Source organism: Pseudopipra pipra, chromosome 1 (genome assembly GCF_036250125.1).
Source record: "Pseudopipra pipra isolate bDixPip1 chromosome 1, bDixPip1.hap1, whole genome shotgun sequence".
Classification (NCBI taxonomy): domain Eukaryota; kingdom Metazoa; phylum Chordata; class Aves; order Passeriformes; family Pipridae; genus Pseudopipra; species Pseudopipra pipra.
This window is the reverse complement of record NC_087549.1, coordinates 10235283-10250145: the sequence shown is the minus strand read 5'-3', so window position 1 is coordinate 10250145 and position 14863 is coordinate 10235283. Positions and strand designations below refer to the sequence as shown.

At 44.0% G+C, this 14863-nt stretch overlaps 1 long non-coding RNA gene across 17 annotated transcripts in view; it reads left to right on the top strand.

Annotated features, from left to right (window-relative positions):
- LOC135409427 (uncharacterized) overlaps positions 1-14863 on the top strand; it is a 159614-nt gene that overhangs the window by 23572 nt on the left and 121179 nt on the right. For 2 of the 17 annotated variants that reach the window (XR_010428199.1, XR_010428187.1), the window contains exon 2: positions 1674-1877. The exons of 14 other annotated variants lie outside the window; for them this stretch is intronic. This is a non-coding gene — a long non-coding RNA (uncharacterized LOC135409427). Of the gene's footprint in view, positions 1-1673; positions 1878-5973; positions 6062-14863 lie in introns of those variants that run through there. One more of the 17 variants, XR_010428192.1, reaches the window with a different exon arrangement.

Genomic DNA, 14863 nt, shown 5'->3' with positions numbered 1-14863 from the left:
CTGGTGCAGCTTGACATCTTTAGGTGTGCCAGAAATACTTTGCTCTCTGGTCAGCTCCAGAGCCTCATTGCCCTTGAAACCCTGCTTTGCTGATGTCTCCAGTTCACCTGCACTCACCTGCACAGGGAGGTGAAATTTCTGGTGGGACCAGCCTTAGCTAAAACTAACCTTCACTCAGTTTTGGCACTAAGGCCCAAGCTGTGTGATATAGTCAAAAAGTGGAGTACTTAGAAGGACCAACAACAAATACTGTTTATTTTTCATGATTGTGTCTTGTTTACCAGGCTTGTTTGGCAATGTCATAAAATCCTAGGTTTGGGCTGGAAGAGACCTTTAAAAGTCATCAAGTCCAACTCTCCTACAGGGTTAGCAGGGACAGTAGATGAGCAGAATCATCTTCAACTCGATCACGTTGCTGAGAGCCCCCCCCCCAGCCTGACTTTAAATGTTTCCAGGGGTGGGGTATCCACAAAGTATCTGGGCAACCTTTTCCAGTGCTTCAACATGCTCTGGGAAACCTGTTCCAGTGTTTAGCATGCTCGTTAAAAAAACCTTCTTCCTTATAGCTTATCTAAATCTTCTGACTTTTGGGTTAAAACCATTGCCCTTTGTGCTATCACAACAGGCCCTGCTAAAAAGTTTGTCCTCAAGAGGAACGATATAGGGTATAAAAACCCAAGACAGGTTATAAAAAGTACATGTAATATAATGGCTTATTTATTTTTGGTTATAATTGTGTCAGTGATGACTAAGAAGATACAGTTGTAATACTGGGATGGTTTTGTCCATAATTGACTTTCTGTTGCTAAGATGAAATTTCTACTTCCAGTTTTCGGCAGACTTTGGTTGCTTCAGTTCTCTGTTTAAACTATTTTCATCTTCTTAAATGGAGGTCATAGGGGCTGGAGTGGAACACCAAAGCTTTTAGGCAGTATCATGGTTCACTTGTCTTTCAAGGGGTCCTCCTCAGCACTGTGGGTTTATTGCAGCTCCAGCTGCTTGTGCACAGAAGTCAGAAAAAGCCCCTGAGAGCTTTTTGCAGCAGTGCAGTTTGCAGTAGGCATTACTTTGCTGTAAATCAGGGGTTTATCTCTGTGAGAGGTTTATCTATCCAGTTGTACTTGTGGTGACTGTAGTTTAAATTCTGTCACCCTGGCTGGCCCTTAGGATTGAACCGTCGGTGCAGAGCAGATGGCTGACAGGGCCCTTGCTTCCATGCTTCATTTCATGTGTGTGGAAGGAAAGGGGAAAAAAAAAAGCCAGGAAAAAAAAAAGCAGAATTTCTGCTGCAGCTGTTTGAAACAATGAATGAACCATGATGTGATGTTGTGGGTGTTTGTTTTATTTTTCCCCTCATTTCCTCATCCAGCTTTTACTATTTCTCAGTCTTGGAGGTGGGAAGGACCATTCTCAAGACATGGTGCCTTGCCCTGAATCCAGTCATATCCCTTTTTGCTGGAGTGCAGAACCCACTCTTACTGCCGCTTCCCAACCAAAGCCATTCTGTGATTCCCACTGCACTGGGTGGCTCTGCCTTTATGAAGTGTTTTTGGTACAAGATGATCATGGGAATTCATTGCTGTAGAGCCAGTACCTGAGCTACCAGGCTGCAGAGTTGAATACAGGATGCCACATAACCACAGTGACATAACACACATGGCTTTGACTTGCAGGAGGTTCAGCCAGCATGGCTGAAGCGCTTGCAGTCCACATCACTTCTCCAGGAGTTTGTCTGAAGACATGAGGGATTGGAGACCACCACATGAAGCAGCTCAAGCATTGTCATGCCTTGTAACCCAGTACTTTAAAGCTGTCCAAAATGGGTTGCTGTTGGTGCTGTGTGCTCTGCTGTGGGAGGAGGAGTGAAGTGGACAGTGGTGAGTACCAAATACCTGAGCTGTCCTCGCTTTGACTCACCCGGGCTAGGGAGTCAGCACCCTCCTTTACTGCCAGACATGAAGTTATTCCCAAGTGAGATTCAAAAAAGGTGTGGTGGAGCAAAAGCACAAGAAGAAAGATAGCTGAGAAAAAAACCCCACTCTCTATATACGTGGATGTAGGTGGTTGGTTTAAGCAGTGACCCTGTGGTACAGTGGACCTCTGGGGTTGTGGCAGGTGGCTCCCAGTGATGCGACCCTTGTGGTAGATATTGTCATCTCTGTCAGCTGCCTGCTCTGCATCCTGGAGGCTGCTGTGATTGCCACAGCTGGAAGAAGGGGAACCGTGTCAGCTTCTCAGCTGCTGCCAGTCATAGCTGAGTTATTAATTTAAACTGTTGATTTAATTAAGCTGGAGAATTCAGCAAGTAGTTTGTGCATGCTGGTGGTGGGTGCCAGCAGGAGCGTCCTCTCACACCTGCCAGCTGCATGAGTCTGCTGTCCAGAACATCTGAGAACTGGCTGCTGAGTAAGAGTGATGGTTAGGTTTGATCCCCTCTGGTGATTCTTGTGTCACTGTTTAAAATACATCCCTTTCGCTGGGAAGCTCATCACATGGTCTCTGGAGGGTTTGCATTCTTCAGAGTTATTCCTGATCCCTTTAGATATGCAGAGCTGTGATCTTTAGATATTATGCCTAGCATGCCTGAGGCCATTCTAATGAAAAGGACTACATGAGTGCAATGGAACCACTTAAAATAATACACAATAAACTATTGCAGGCTTCTAGGTTGTGTGCGTCCATGGGGATGCTTGAGGGCTTGGATTTAGGAGACAGTTTCACAGAGGTCCCTTTTTGGGGTCACACAGAGAAGGAGAGTGGCAGGAAGTGGTGATGTTAAGGCATTTGAGGATCACAAGGTCTTTCATCTCCCAGTGTCCCACAAATGGGGCTATTTGTGCCACTTCGTTATGCTGTGTTAGGGTCAGAAGAGAACAGACTCCCACCATCCTTCCCAATCCCATGTGTGGTCTTCAATGGATTTACACTGTGGTGAGCATTCATGAGAAGACAGGAAGAGAGGATGCCCTCATATAGGCATGGGTGCATTGATGCACATCTCTACCAATGGAACTGTTTCAGTTCAAGGAAAATCGGGAATTTCCCTTGGTTTTGGGTCCTGACTAGTGGTGGTGCTGGTACATGAATTGCATGGGGAAATATGTGGCAGCCGTGCATGTTTCCAAATGTGGCTGAGAGTGGTTAGACCTCCTTAAATAAAGTTAAAATGTGCTCAGAGTTGGTGGACATACTTAGCTCTTGCTTGCAATAAGCTGTTTACATCCAGCTTGAGTACCCAGGTGAACCAAGGTTGGCAGCTGTGAGAAAATGTAGCCCTGAGGGGAGTGAGTTCCTACACAGGTTTGGTTTGTAAGAGCAACAGTTAGCAGCTAAACTGGGCTTTGTTAACTCAAGGCCACAACTTTGGTGCAGCTGTGGAAAGAGCAGGCTGGCTTTGGCATGTCTGGATATCGACATGATGCATTTCCTGGTGGTAGGTGGTGGGAAAGCCCACATCTGCTGTGAAACAAACACTCTTTCCTTGGAAAAGTACTTACTGAGATAGCGACGATGGACAAGTCTCTCATGATAAACTTCACAGGCCAGACTTCACAGGTCGTGTTTTCAGCCTCATGGAAAAAATGGAAAAAGTATCTAACACAGGTCTGGACGTTTGAAGGTAATGTGTTTTAAAAATAAACATTACAAATTATTCTTAAACTTGGGCCAGGTTGTTTCAAGATCAAAATCAAGGCCAGGGCAACTCCAATTTAGGTTTCTAGGTAATTTTTATTGGCTTTGTTAATCCATACTGCTTATAAGGTAGGAAAAAAATGGTAATATTTACAAAGATCTTTCCACTTTCTTCCCAAAAGCATGTTCCTAAGGAGTCCTGATTCTTCTGCTGGTCTGGCAGTTGCAGCCCTGTTTCTGTATTGTATAAGATTCTTTTTCTTTGATATACAGTTTATGCATTGAGGAAAAAGTAGTTTTGGTGCTTTTTGTATAATCGAGAGTCTTGTAACATTGTTTTGATATGGTGCTGTATATATAGTGACAGCATGTGGATGACTTTAAAGGGGCATAGAAGGACTTTTAAATTATAGAAAGGAAAATAAATAAAAAAAATTGCCATTAATGTGAACCCAGATAGGCAGACCAAAAGTGTAGCAAATAAACAGCTGGAATAGTTTCTTCTTGGGTTTTCTGACATCTCAATTGCTCACTGCAGCACTTCTGATAGCTCAGAATTCCATCCTGCTCGATTGCAGAGATACAGTGAGCACATCAGCCGGAGACAGCTGGGCCCTGTGAAGGATATGGAAGAGAATGAAGCCTGGTTATGACCAGGCATGCACAGCCCGATCCAGCATGGGAGCCAGTGAGAGTACGTTGATGGAACCAATATCAGATTTGGCTCTAAACATCCCCTTGGTGGGGGATGCTTCTGGCACATGGCTCTGGGGCTGATGATTTCTGGTGTTTTCACTCTGAATTTCCCAGATTTCTGTTGCTGGCTCTCAGGTCCTGAGTCTGTTGTCCTTTGCTGCCAGGCTGGAGAGCCAGGGAATTGGAGCTGAAACAGCCATTGGGGCTTTTCAACATTCTGGTGCTGTACTCTGGTGTCCCTTTTTGGGAAGGGAGCATCAGTCCTCTGCCTGAGACTGCTGGGCTTTTGCTTGCCCCTTGGCATGGGCCCAGCCTCTGGAGGGGCGGATGGGGCTGAGCACTTCAGGAGCCACTGGGGATGGGAAGAGGCTCCCTTTTCCTGGAAAGCCTGCTCTGACGCCCCTGTCACTGGGGATGGCTTTCGACGTGGGGTCCCCCTCTCCTGCCCTTAGCTTACTGTGTCCTAGAAGGACATTACTCTGATCCCAGGAGCTGTTGGAGTGACCAGCCATGACAGCTCTTGTTTTTCCAAGATAATCTTTTATTGGGAAAGTGGCTCAGCAGATGCAGGTGAAAGATGATGCCGGCACACTGCTGGTGCAGGTTGGCTGCCAGTTTCCAGGCTGAGTCCTCGGCTTTTTATAGCGTTGCTGCATCACAGCAGCTGCTGGGACGGTGAGCACTGTGTCAGCTGCAGGAGCAGTGCTGAACACTGACTGCAGTGTTACATCAGGGTTGCATCAGCCATAAACGTGTCCAATCTGATAGCCTGACTCCCTAATAACCAGCATCAGATGGGTCAGAGGAGGGCAGGAGGTGTCATCCTCTTGAGAAAAAAAGTTATTTAATTTAATCTCCTATAATATTTTATTTTAATTATTGTTGCTGGGTTTTAGCCCTGAATCATGAAGTTCAGTTGTTACTCTGCCACTTCCTATGATATTCTTCATGTGTTTCCTATGATATTCTTGAAGTATTTCAGAGTACTCTCCTTCCTCCTTTTCTTCTTCTTTAACCCTGGGAGCTCCTTTACCAAATATATCCCAGTCTGGCTATCTACCATGGATACCAGCTCTGCATTTCCTGTCTTAAGTAAATGAAGAAAGGAGTCTGGAAAGGACACTGATTTCTGCTCCAGCATCATCTGCTCAGGAGAATTGAGTTCAGCCTAGCTTTATGCTGTTCCAGGTCCCTGCAGCCCCTCAGCCGGGGCTGGGAGGGGGCCAGAGGCCCCAAGGGGCACAGAGCCCCTTCCTCGTGGCTCACAACATGGCCACCTCTCCTCAACCAAACCACAACTCTTCTCTTCCGGTCTGGTTTGTGAGATGTTGACATTTCTGCAGGAGCGCCCATTGGGTAGAATTTCAAAACTTCTAGGGGTTTCCACCCCTTGGGGTCTACCACTTTTTTTCAGCCTCTGGGGGAAAACAAGGTTCAAACCACGACAGAAGCAGATTGGCAAAAAGGGTGTCTTAATGAGCAGTCTTCAGAAAGAAGTTATTTCAGATATTTCAGCCCAATAGCCCTGAGGATTTACAGATTGGGGCTAACCTTGATTCACTTAAGGAAAGGTAATATCACCTGCAATAATCTCTCTCCATTCTTTATGCTAAAAGATAGGCATGAAAACAGATCTTCTGTCCCTGGAGCAGATGATGACCATGAGAGAGAAATCCTGTCTCCATTGAAGTTAGTAGAGAGGCAGAAGTGGGACTGTTTGCTTCTGAAAAGGGTAAGCCAGATACTTAAGAAAGTCTGTTCTCCTTCAGCAGCTCTTGGGAAGGAGAGGTGTGAAGCTCAGAGCACAGGGAGCAGCTTCTGGTCAGGTGCAGTGACAGGTGGGTGGTGACAGATGGATCTGCTGTTGGTGTTATGTATTTCTACAGTAGGTAAGGTACATCCCTGACTTCATGTCTGGGTTTGGTAGACATGCCGGTGAGCCTTCCTTCTGCTGAGAGGTCCCATGTGGAGGCTTTAGCTGAGTTTTGGACCATGGAGCCATGGAATTGCTGGGTGGTCAGTGCTGCAGGAGCAACTGTACAGGCTCCAGGTCTTCCTTCTCTATCCAGTGAGCTCAAGTTGATGTTTAAACAGCTTCGTCCTACCCTAGGTTTTTTTTTTCCTCTTTTTTTTATTCGATCCAGTCAAAGAGCACTCACCTGCTTCGCTGCCTTGGCACACAGGAGGGGCACTGCTTCCAGCAGTGCTTCCAGCAGCAAGGCCGTGACAAAGAGCTGAGAGGAAAGTAATGCTGAACTGTGGGATGTGTGGGCAGAGTGAACCCTGCACCCTCCAGGGCAGCATCATCCCTGAAAAAGAGAAGGGACCTTTTGAACTGGAAACATTGGTGGATGGGGCTCTGAGCAACCTGATGGAGTTGAAGAAATACCTGCTTATTGAATGAGAGTTGGACTAGATGTCTTTTAAAGGTCCCTTCCATCCTAAACCGTTCTGTGATTCTGTGACTATAAGTTCTGAGACTCACAGGCCTTGTATGTAAATATGCTGGTTAACTGCATTCACATACAGCAAGTGGTATGTGCCTAGGAATTCCTTTGATGCCTTTAGATGCTAATGTAATGATAAAACATTCCCTTTTTTCCCCCTTATTTTTCTCACAGCATATAAGCTCTTCAGAAAACCAGGTCATTAAGCTTTTAAGAGCCTGGACATGATTAAAATAAAAATATTGGTGAGAATAAATGAGTGAGAAAAACGCAATACATTGTCAGTCTTGGAATAAAAATTTAGAAATCTCTTCTTTGGGTTACAGGAAAGTTAACTGATTTTGTGAGCACATTCAGCCATCAAAATAAGGGGCATGCCAACTGAGGAGGTTATCCATCCACACAACTGAGCTGGACCCTGACTGCTGCCCTGTGTGTTGGAGGTGCAAGGTTGATGGGAAGCAGCTTCAGGCGTGAGGAGCAAACAGCTGATTCCCTGCAGTTCACTGTCACTGCTGGGCTGTATGTTTATTTTGCAAACATGGAGAGGGTTATACAGGAGCCAGGCGTGTTTTCAGGGGTGTTGTTTTCTGTATTTCTGGTTTGGTTTTTTTTTTTCCCTTGATGTGGCTACAATAATAATCACTAAGGATGGAGGTGAAAGCAGTGATGGGAACACAGACTTGGTAGGACTGAATTGGTTTTGTTCAGGAGAATTAAAACTGGTTCATGGTAGGGAGTGCTCTGTGAGTGAGAGACTGAACAAAACATCCCTTCACAAACACATGGGATGAGGCAGGTAGAGCTGGAGTGCAGTACTTGATGGGAATTTTTGCATCAGCATAAAAAGGATTTGCTCTTGAATATCAATGGAAAAATGAGTCCTGGGCTGTAACTTTATAGTGCAACTGTATGATGCAATAAATAAAACCTTTCCATGCTAATTTAGTTAAACCAATGCAATATCTATGTTTGGATGAAGCCTAGTCCTACACTGTTACAAAATCTTTTCTAATAATAGTATTTTCTTTCACCTCAAGAAGGTCCTGAGCTTGTGCCCAAGTGACTTCACTAAGCTGCCTATTAAAGCTGCCTGTAATATCAGGGCAAGCATTTATTTGGATTGGACAGCTGAAATGAGTTAAGATTATTCCGTGGGCTTTGGTTTAATAGCAAACACACATTGTGTTATTATTATTTACAGAATATTGAACATGTGCCCTTAACAAGTAGGAGCTTTAAAAAAAGTAATAGGAAAACAGAGCCTAATCTGCCAAAATGTTTCTCCGCTGCTATTCCCAAAGCTGTTTTGAAATCTTCACCTTAGTTGCCTTTGCAGAGCCTTGTGCCAGACCTGGAACACGTGGGGCTTCTCCTGGGCTCTGCGGGGATACTTGGACCTCAAGCCAAGTGTGACAGTGCACAGGGAAAGTCATTACCTCTGGGCTTCTGTCTGATTCTTGCATGAGGAGGCAGCCACCAAGGATTCAGCTTTTAAAGGAGCCAGATATTAAGCTGGAAATGTGTCAATCCTGCAAGGGGTGATTTATGATCATTAAAAAATGTGTTTCCCCTTCTTGGCCCTTACCCCCTCGCTGCTTCTTGGCTGATTTGCTTTACCCACGATGAATGCTCCCAGCTAGAGCAGTGTGTGGTTTCCTTTGGGTTAAGGAGCTGAGATCCAGAGGAACCCAGAGAGGAGCAATGGACTCAGGAATGTCTGCTTTTGGCCTCACTGGGCCAGCAAATCAATTTGGCTGGAGCTGTGTGGATCCAGTGCTGCAGTGATCAAACTTCACCAGCACTGGGGCCGTCGGCTGAGTTTTTGTCCCACTGGTGCCTTCAGAGGAACAATCCAGTCATCCCAACTCTATCTTTTTGGAACTGAACCAGGGGCAGCATGGATGGATTAACAGGGAGAAGAGCAAATCCATTTTAATAGAGGGAGGCTGTGGTGGTGGGTTGATGAAAGCAAATGTCAGCTACAAAGGAGATACCTGGAGTTGGTTGATTTTATCTTTGAAAAGTAAGAGGCTGATGTCTTCTGTTCTGTGATTTGAGTTCCTTTTTTTTTTTGTTTTGAGTTTTCTTTTTTTTAATAGCATCCAATTAATCTCTCTGTTAGCCACTTTTATAATTTTAGCACAACTCCTTTGCTCCTGGAACGATGTAGTCTTATGAGAATTTCAGCATTTATTTGACTACAAAGCATGTTTGTAGCCTGCATGGTGACAGCCTAGATCCTGTAGGCTTAAAGAATAGGTCTAAGATAAAGAAGTGAAACTGTAATGAGCAAGAGGATTATTTTTGCAGCTGGTGTAGTGATTTTTCTTTCCTTTTATTGTAAGCTAGTAACTAATGCTGTAGACTAAAAATTATAAATAAATGTAGCAAAAAGTGTCTGCGGGCTTCAGACTGAGCTCTGCTCTGGGAAGCTGAGATGGTTCGTGGTGACCAAGCCAGGTGTGGGGAGCTGCAGGTCAATTTGGCCAAGTCATGAAGTGAGTTAGCAGCGAAGTTTCCCACTTCCTGTGAATCGCAGCAGTGTCCAGTGAGGGAGCCTGGCACGGGGCTGCATATTGGGATGGAGCAGCAACTCCATGTCATACCTGTGAGAGCTCCTGCAGGTCTTTGGAGTTAGTCACGGGATGGTGGGAGAGCTGTCAGTTTCCTTGCTGCCACATCCCTGCACAGAGGACCAGAGGAAAGAAAGTGGCTCTTGTGTGAGCCTTCTGGCAGCATGGGAGGTGAAATGGTACCCACATGGGCGTGAACAGTGGGATGGAAGGACCCTTCCTTCTCCCAGGTGTGGGAACCTGCCTTTCATTTTGATGCACAGATCTTGACTTTTCTTTTGGTAGGTGAAGTTGATAATACAGATTGTTGATAGAATGGAAAGCCTATTTTGAAAAAGCAAGCAAACAAGCAAACAAACAAAAAGCCAAAATCCATTCCCTCCTGCACTTGTAGGGTCACAACATATCTCTGCAAGCTTAGCCTGGGGACCAGCATTTCTATGAAACAGCTTTGAAGCCAGAATCAACAGTCCTGGGAGAGCAGGAGGCATGAAGTACTTGTTCTTTGCATTACTGCATCCACTTCACTGGATTTTCCCCTCATGTGTGTCCCATGCAAGCAGTGTTTGGGAACTGAGATGAAACTGGTCTTCTTTGAACAAGTCAGTTATTGAGTATCCCACACTCTTGGAGCATCTTGGAGTGATCAGGTGGATGTTTCTCCTACCTAAGGAGCCTGATTGCATCTCAAAAGGAGCATAGCCATTGTTTGAGCTGAAAGTGGTTTGGGGCTGAAATGGTCATTCTTGATAGACTTTGTTTTTCTGTGACTCTTCAATTTTTCCAGGTGAGGCAACCCAGTATCTCTTGAGAATGACACTCTTGAATTAATTGTAAAGCATCTTTTGCAAAGAGGAGGATGTGTGGAATTCTGTCTTCCAACTCAGAGGTGATTTCGATAGCATGAAATAAAATAATTTTTCTTTGTACTATCACCTACCAAGTTGGGAAACATTACTGTCTTAAATACTATAAAAAGACTGTAGTTAATATTTATTGTACAGTTTGTTCCTTTGGTCTTTTCTACGTAACGGTCTGCCATTTATCAGGAGAGTGTCTCTCCCCCTCCTCCTTAGGGAATGTTTTCAAGTTTTTTCTCTTAGTGTATCTGTGTCAGCTGGTGCAGGTGGAGAATAAGGTTATTAAATTTTACTTCGAAAATGTTCCAAGGTGACATTAGGTGCTTAAAATGTCAGATTGTGTAACATTTGCTTAAGATTTTGCTTTTTGTCTTCAAAACTATTTAAAAGAATGGGCATAATTGTAAGGCATCTCAGCAGTCCTTCAAATCGTAGCTTCCCAGCTTGTGATCCTCATTTGGAGTAATTCTGTGAAGTCAAAGTAGCATGGTCATGACCTGCATTTTGTGTGAGAACTTGAACTGTAAATATACAGCCCCTTGATCACTTGGGTGTTGGTTCAGGGTGGTTGGCAGACCCATATGAGTGTGAGTGAAGAGTCCTGGATGTATGTGAGGGGAATGAGTTTGTATGATGTTATTTTCAATGGAATAGCTAGACTTACATTTTAAAATGTACACTTTTTTTATTTGGGAAAGTATTACAAGAGTTCTTGGGAGCATTTTTATATTGTACTTTACGTGTTACCAAACAATATGTTTTTGGGGGGAGTGTAGGTTGGAGTTCTCAATCTACCAGGCAGTCCTTCTGTGCTTGTCTTTTTCCAACCCTTTCCTTTTGGATGGAGTTCCCAGGAAGGAACTGATTTTTAGAATGAAAAATGGTAGGCTGAGGCAAGATGAATTGTTCTGGCCTTCTTCTTGTTTTCCTAAAACACTCATGTGTCTTTGCCTTGTCACAGGCTGGTGGAGCATCTGTGAAGTGCCCTCCCCTCATTAATAATGTCCTGGCCATGCCTGCTTTTTTCTGATTTGAGAACAAACCCCCATCCCTAGAGACTGCCTGGGATGTTGGCCAAGCTTGTGAAACCCTCAAAAGCAGCCAGGTTACTCCAAGAACTTGGTGTTGCTGAGTGAGAAAAAAAGGAGCAGCAGCCTTTACATTTTTTTTTTTTTTTAATTTGTGTGGGGGTAGAAATAATATCAGTTTAGGGTTTTGTTTATTTCCGTTATAAGGATGTAAACATTATAGGCACATAGTAGAAGAGCCTGTTAACTGATGTCCTTCCGTAATTCCATAAAGGAAACAAGTTCATGTTTCCTCACTGGTACAAAACACAGATCCTGTTGACCCAAACCCCCCTGATTTTGCCACTCTCAACTGCCATGTCAGGTTCAGCCTATAGCTCTTTTAAAATTTCATGCCTAAGAACGGAGCCAAGGAGAGGTTTTGGAGGTGGCTTGAGCTGATTCACCATCTGGATGTTATTGCAAGGGACAGTCTGGGCTTGGTCCTGCCCTTTTCCTTCCACCAGCACTGGTGCTGAGCTTGCTTTGACTCACTAAACCAAGAGAAATATATTCTGCTGTGGTAGCTGAGATACCCACTGTAGCAAACTGCTGCCTTTCAGCAAATACAGCTGCAACTGTTTGCTTAAAACAAGCTGGAGGATTTATGAAAACAACCAGAAAAGTTGAATTGTTTCCTTTTTTTTTTTTTTAATTTCCCTCTACTGGATAGCATTGACTTTGATAAGCAGTCTCTGCACCTAGAGATGTTCTTCTGCATGGGGATGTAGCCAAGACATTTTGGGATGTTCACCTTGTGCTTAAGAAGGGATTTTGGTGTGAGAGAACTGAGCACACACTGCCCAAAGTGCCTGGGGGCAGGAGCAGCAGAAGTGAATGCCCCTGGTTTCATTCTTGCCCATAATAAAGTCACTGCTGGAGCTTACTACAACGATCATGAGGTTTAACAGGTCCCTTACTGCACTTAAATCACATGGCTGGGTTGTAATGAACATGCTGAAGTGAAAAAACAGCCCTTTCCTTAAAATAAGAAACACAGGCACAGAAAACATCCTTTGTTTTTTAAAAATGAACCATTGCACTTGGGACTCTTTCATGGTCAAAATTTTAACAGGTGGGACTCCTTATTCTTCTCTCTTCCTCCCGTATTTTTTAACTAATTAGGAGCAAGTCTTTTAACTCTTTTCATGCTTCTATTAATTATTTGGGGGTCTCTCTGTTACAGGGCACACTTTGCTCATTACTGGTTTCCTACAGCTGATGTTGACAGGTTCTTGCTGCCCTTGGAGAGGAGCCATGGGCTCAGGTTGCTGCTCTCCGGGTTGAGGGTGATGCTTTGTTTGCTCAGAGCTGGACACGTGCTCAGCTCGTGGTGTTGTTTTGTGCAAATGATTCAACCCTTGTGTACAAGTAATGCAGTAATTTCTTGGCCAGGGATGGGGAAGATGGATGTGTTTTCCAAGTGCTGGCCCATGACTTGCAAAATCTGGATGCTCTTCATGGCTTTGCTGCCAACGTACTGCATGACCTTAAGTAAGTTATTTAGGGTAAAACCTAAACTGTTGGTGTTAGGTAATACTCATGGACAGTCTGCAAGGAAGATCCTCCAGTCTGAGGGGAAAGCAGAAGGCTGCTGAGAGCCTGGAGTGGAGTGAGCTGGAGATGGAGTTGGGATCTTCCCAGAAGGCAATGTGCTTAGTCTTAACGATTTGGTGCCTTTTAAAAGTAGAGCCCAGAGAACTGAAAACTTGTCTTTTTAGGCATGTGCTGGGCACAAGATTTTGAATTTCATTTGCACCTTGAACTGGGAAGCAATAAGACAGTATCTTCTCCTTACATCCAGGGGTGGAAGGTGCTGAGGATCCTCCACACCATGAAGGAAGATGCTTATAATGCACATTAATTATCTGCCATTAGTTTATCTGTTACAATCTGGCTAGAATAGCCTGGCTGTAAAATTATGACTGTAAAAGCATAACGTGCAAGATGCTGGTCACTGAGCTCTTCCATAGCCCTTGACTCCTGCTGCTGTCCAGCTGGGCTTGAAGGCAGATGATGGGAGTGATGTAAGTGGTGCCATGTATGCAAGATGGGGGGAGATATTAAAGAAAGAAAACAAAGAAAACATTTTCGCTTGTTGGACAGTGAGGACTGTTGGGCTGGTCTCCCAGGAGAAGTGAGCAAAGTACATATTGACACATTCGTGGTGGAGCTGGGACAAAAAGCCCTCCTGCTGCTCTGGGCACAGCATGACGAGGGGCTGGGTCAGAGGGGCAAGACTCATTTCTCTGGTGACAGGGATTCATCTCTGTTCACGTGGTCATAGTTTAGAAGTAACTGGTTTATGGAGAAAACAGCTCAAGAATTTGAGGCTCGTGTTCTTGCCATAGAGAAATAGGTTTTATGGGCATTTTGAATGTCATAAAGTTATCAGAGTGGCTGAGGTTGGCTGTGTAATTAGTGGGATGGGAGCTATTTTGTTAGATTCAAATCGTTTTCCAAAATGTTTTCATCAGCTCAGGGATTTGGGTCAGACCTTCTTCAGCTTCGGTTCTTTTACCTGGGGGGAAGTTAGGGAATCCTATTTCATTTTCCAACTTTCTCCATCACTGGAAAAACACTAGAAGCAAGGACAACAAAATTCGGATTCCTTTTTCTGTGAATTGGCAGACTTCAGCTGCAACTCCATCTGTGAGCCTGTCTGCAGACTTCCAGTTGCCTTGTACTGACTTGCATGCTGGGTTTTGTAACAACAAAAACACATTGCAAAGACACGAGATTTTCATCTGTCATGGTGTTGCCCCATTGGTGGCACCGGAAACTAGGTTAGCTTGGGTTGTGGCAGGGCTGCATCTTTCCTGCAGAAAAGGCAATTTTGATTGTTTTCCCAAGGGAGGAAGAATTTTTGATTCAAAGTAGGTTTTGTACTTGAGGTGATTTAAACATGATCAAAGTCAGTGGAATTTTATTTAAAATAAACACGATTCTCCTAATCAACCCTTTAAAGAGAACATCTGGGGGAAAAATGATGCGTTTTTGTAGATTTAATTATTCACTTGATTTTTTTCCTTTTCAATATCTGATGATGCTTCCGCTGTTTGAGGATAGATAGGACTTTATTGACACAATTAGCAAAACAAATGATTATCACACCTTTTCCTTAACCCTGTGCTATTTGATCTATTTGCTTGCACTTTCATTACTCCTTTGCTTGGTTACATTACACAATGTTATCACCTTCCTGTGCTGCTGCAGCTAAAACAAAGTGAAAAAAACCCCCTTTTGACTCTCAGCTGCTCTCTGCTGTATTTTTTTACAGATGAACTAGAAAGCAATGTTGGGCAAAGAGTTATTTGAGTTTCCTTTCAGTGCTTGCTGGGCATTATTTTCGGGCTTGGCACTTGCCTGTGTTTATGCGACAGTTTTTTCATATTTTAAAATAACAAACAAAAATCACAGCAACTCTATTCCCAGTACAATTAGTAGGATCAGATTAAAAGAACCGAAAAAACAAACAACCAAACCCCTCCAGATTATGATGCATCTATGTACATCAAGTACTGGATTCTTTATGACTAATCCCCTGGTTGTTTTGAGCCACTTTGCTGGGATGTGTTTACTTT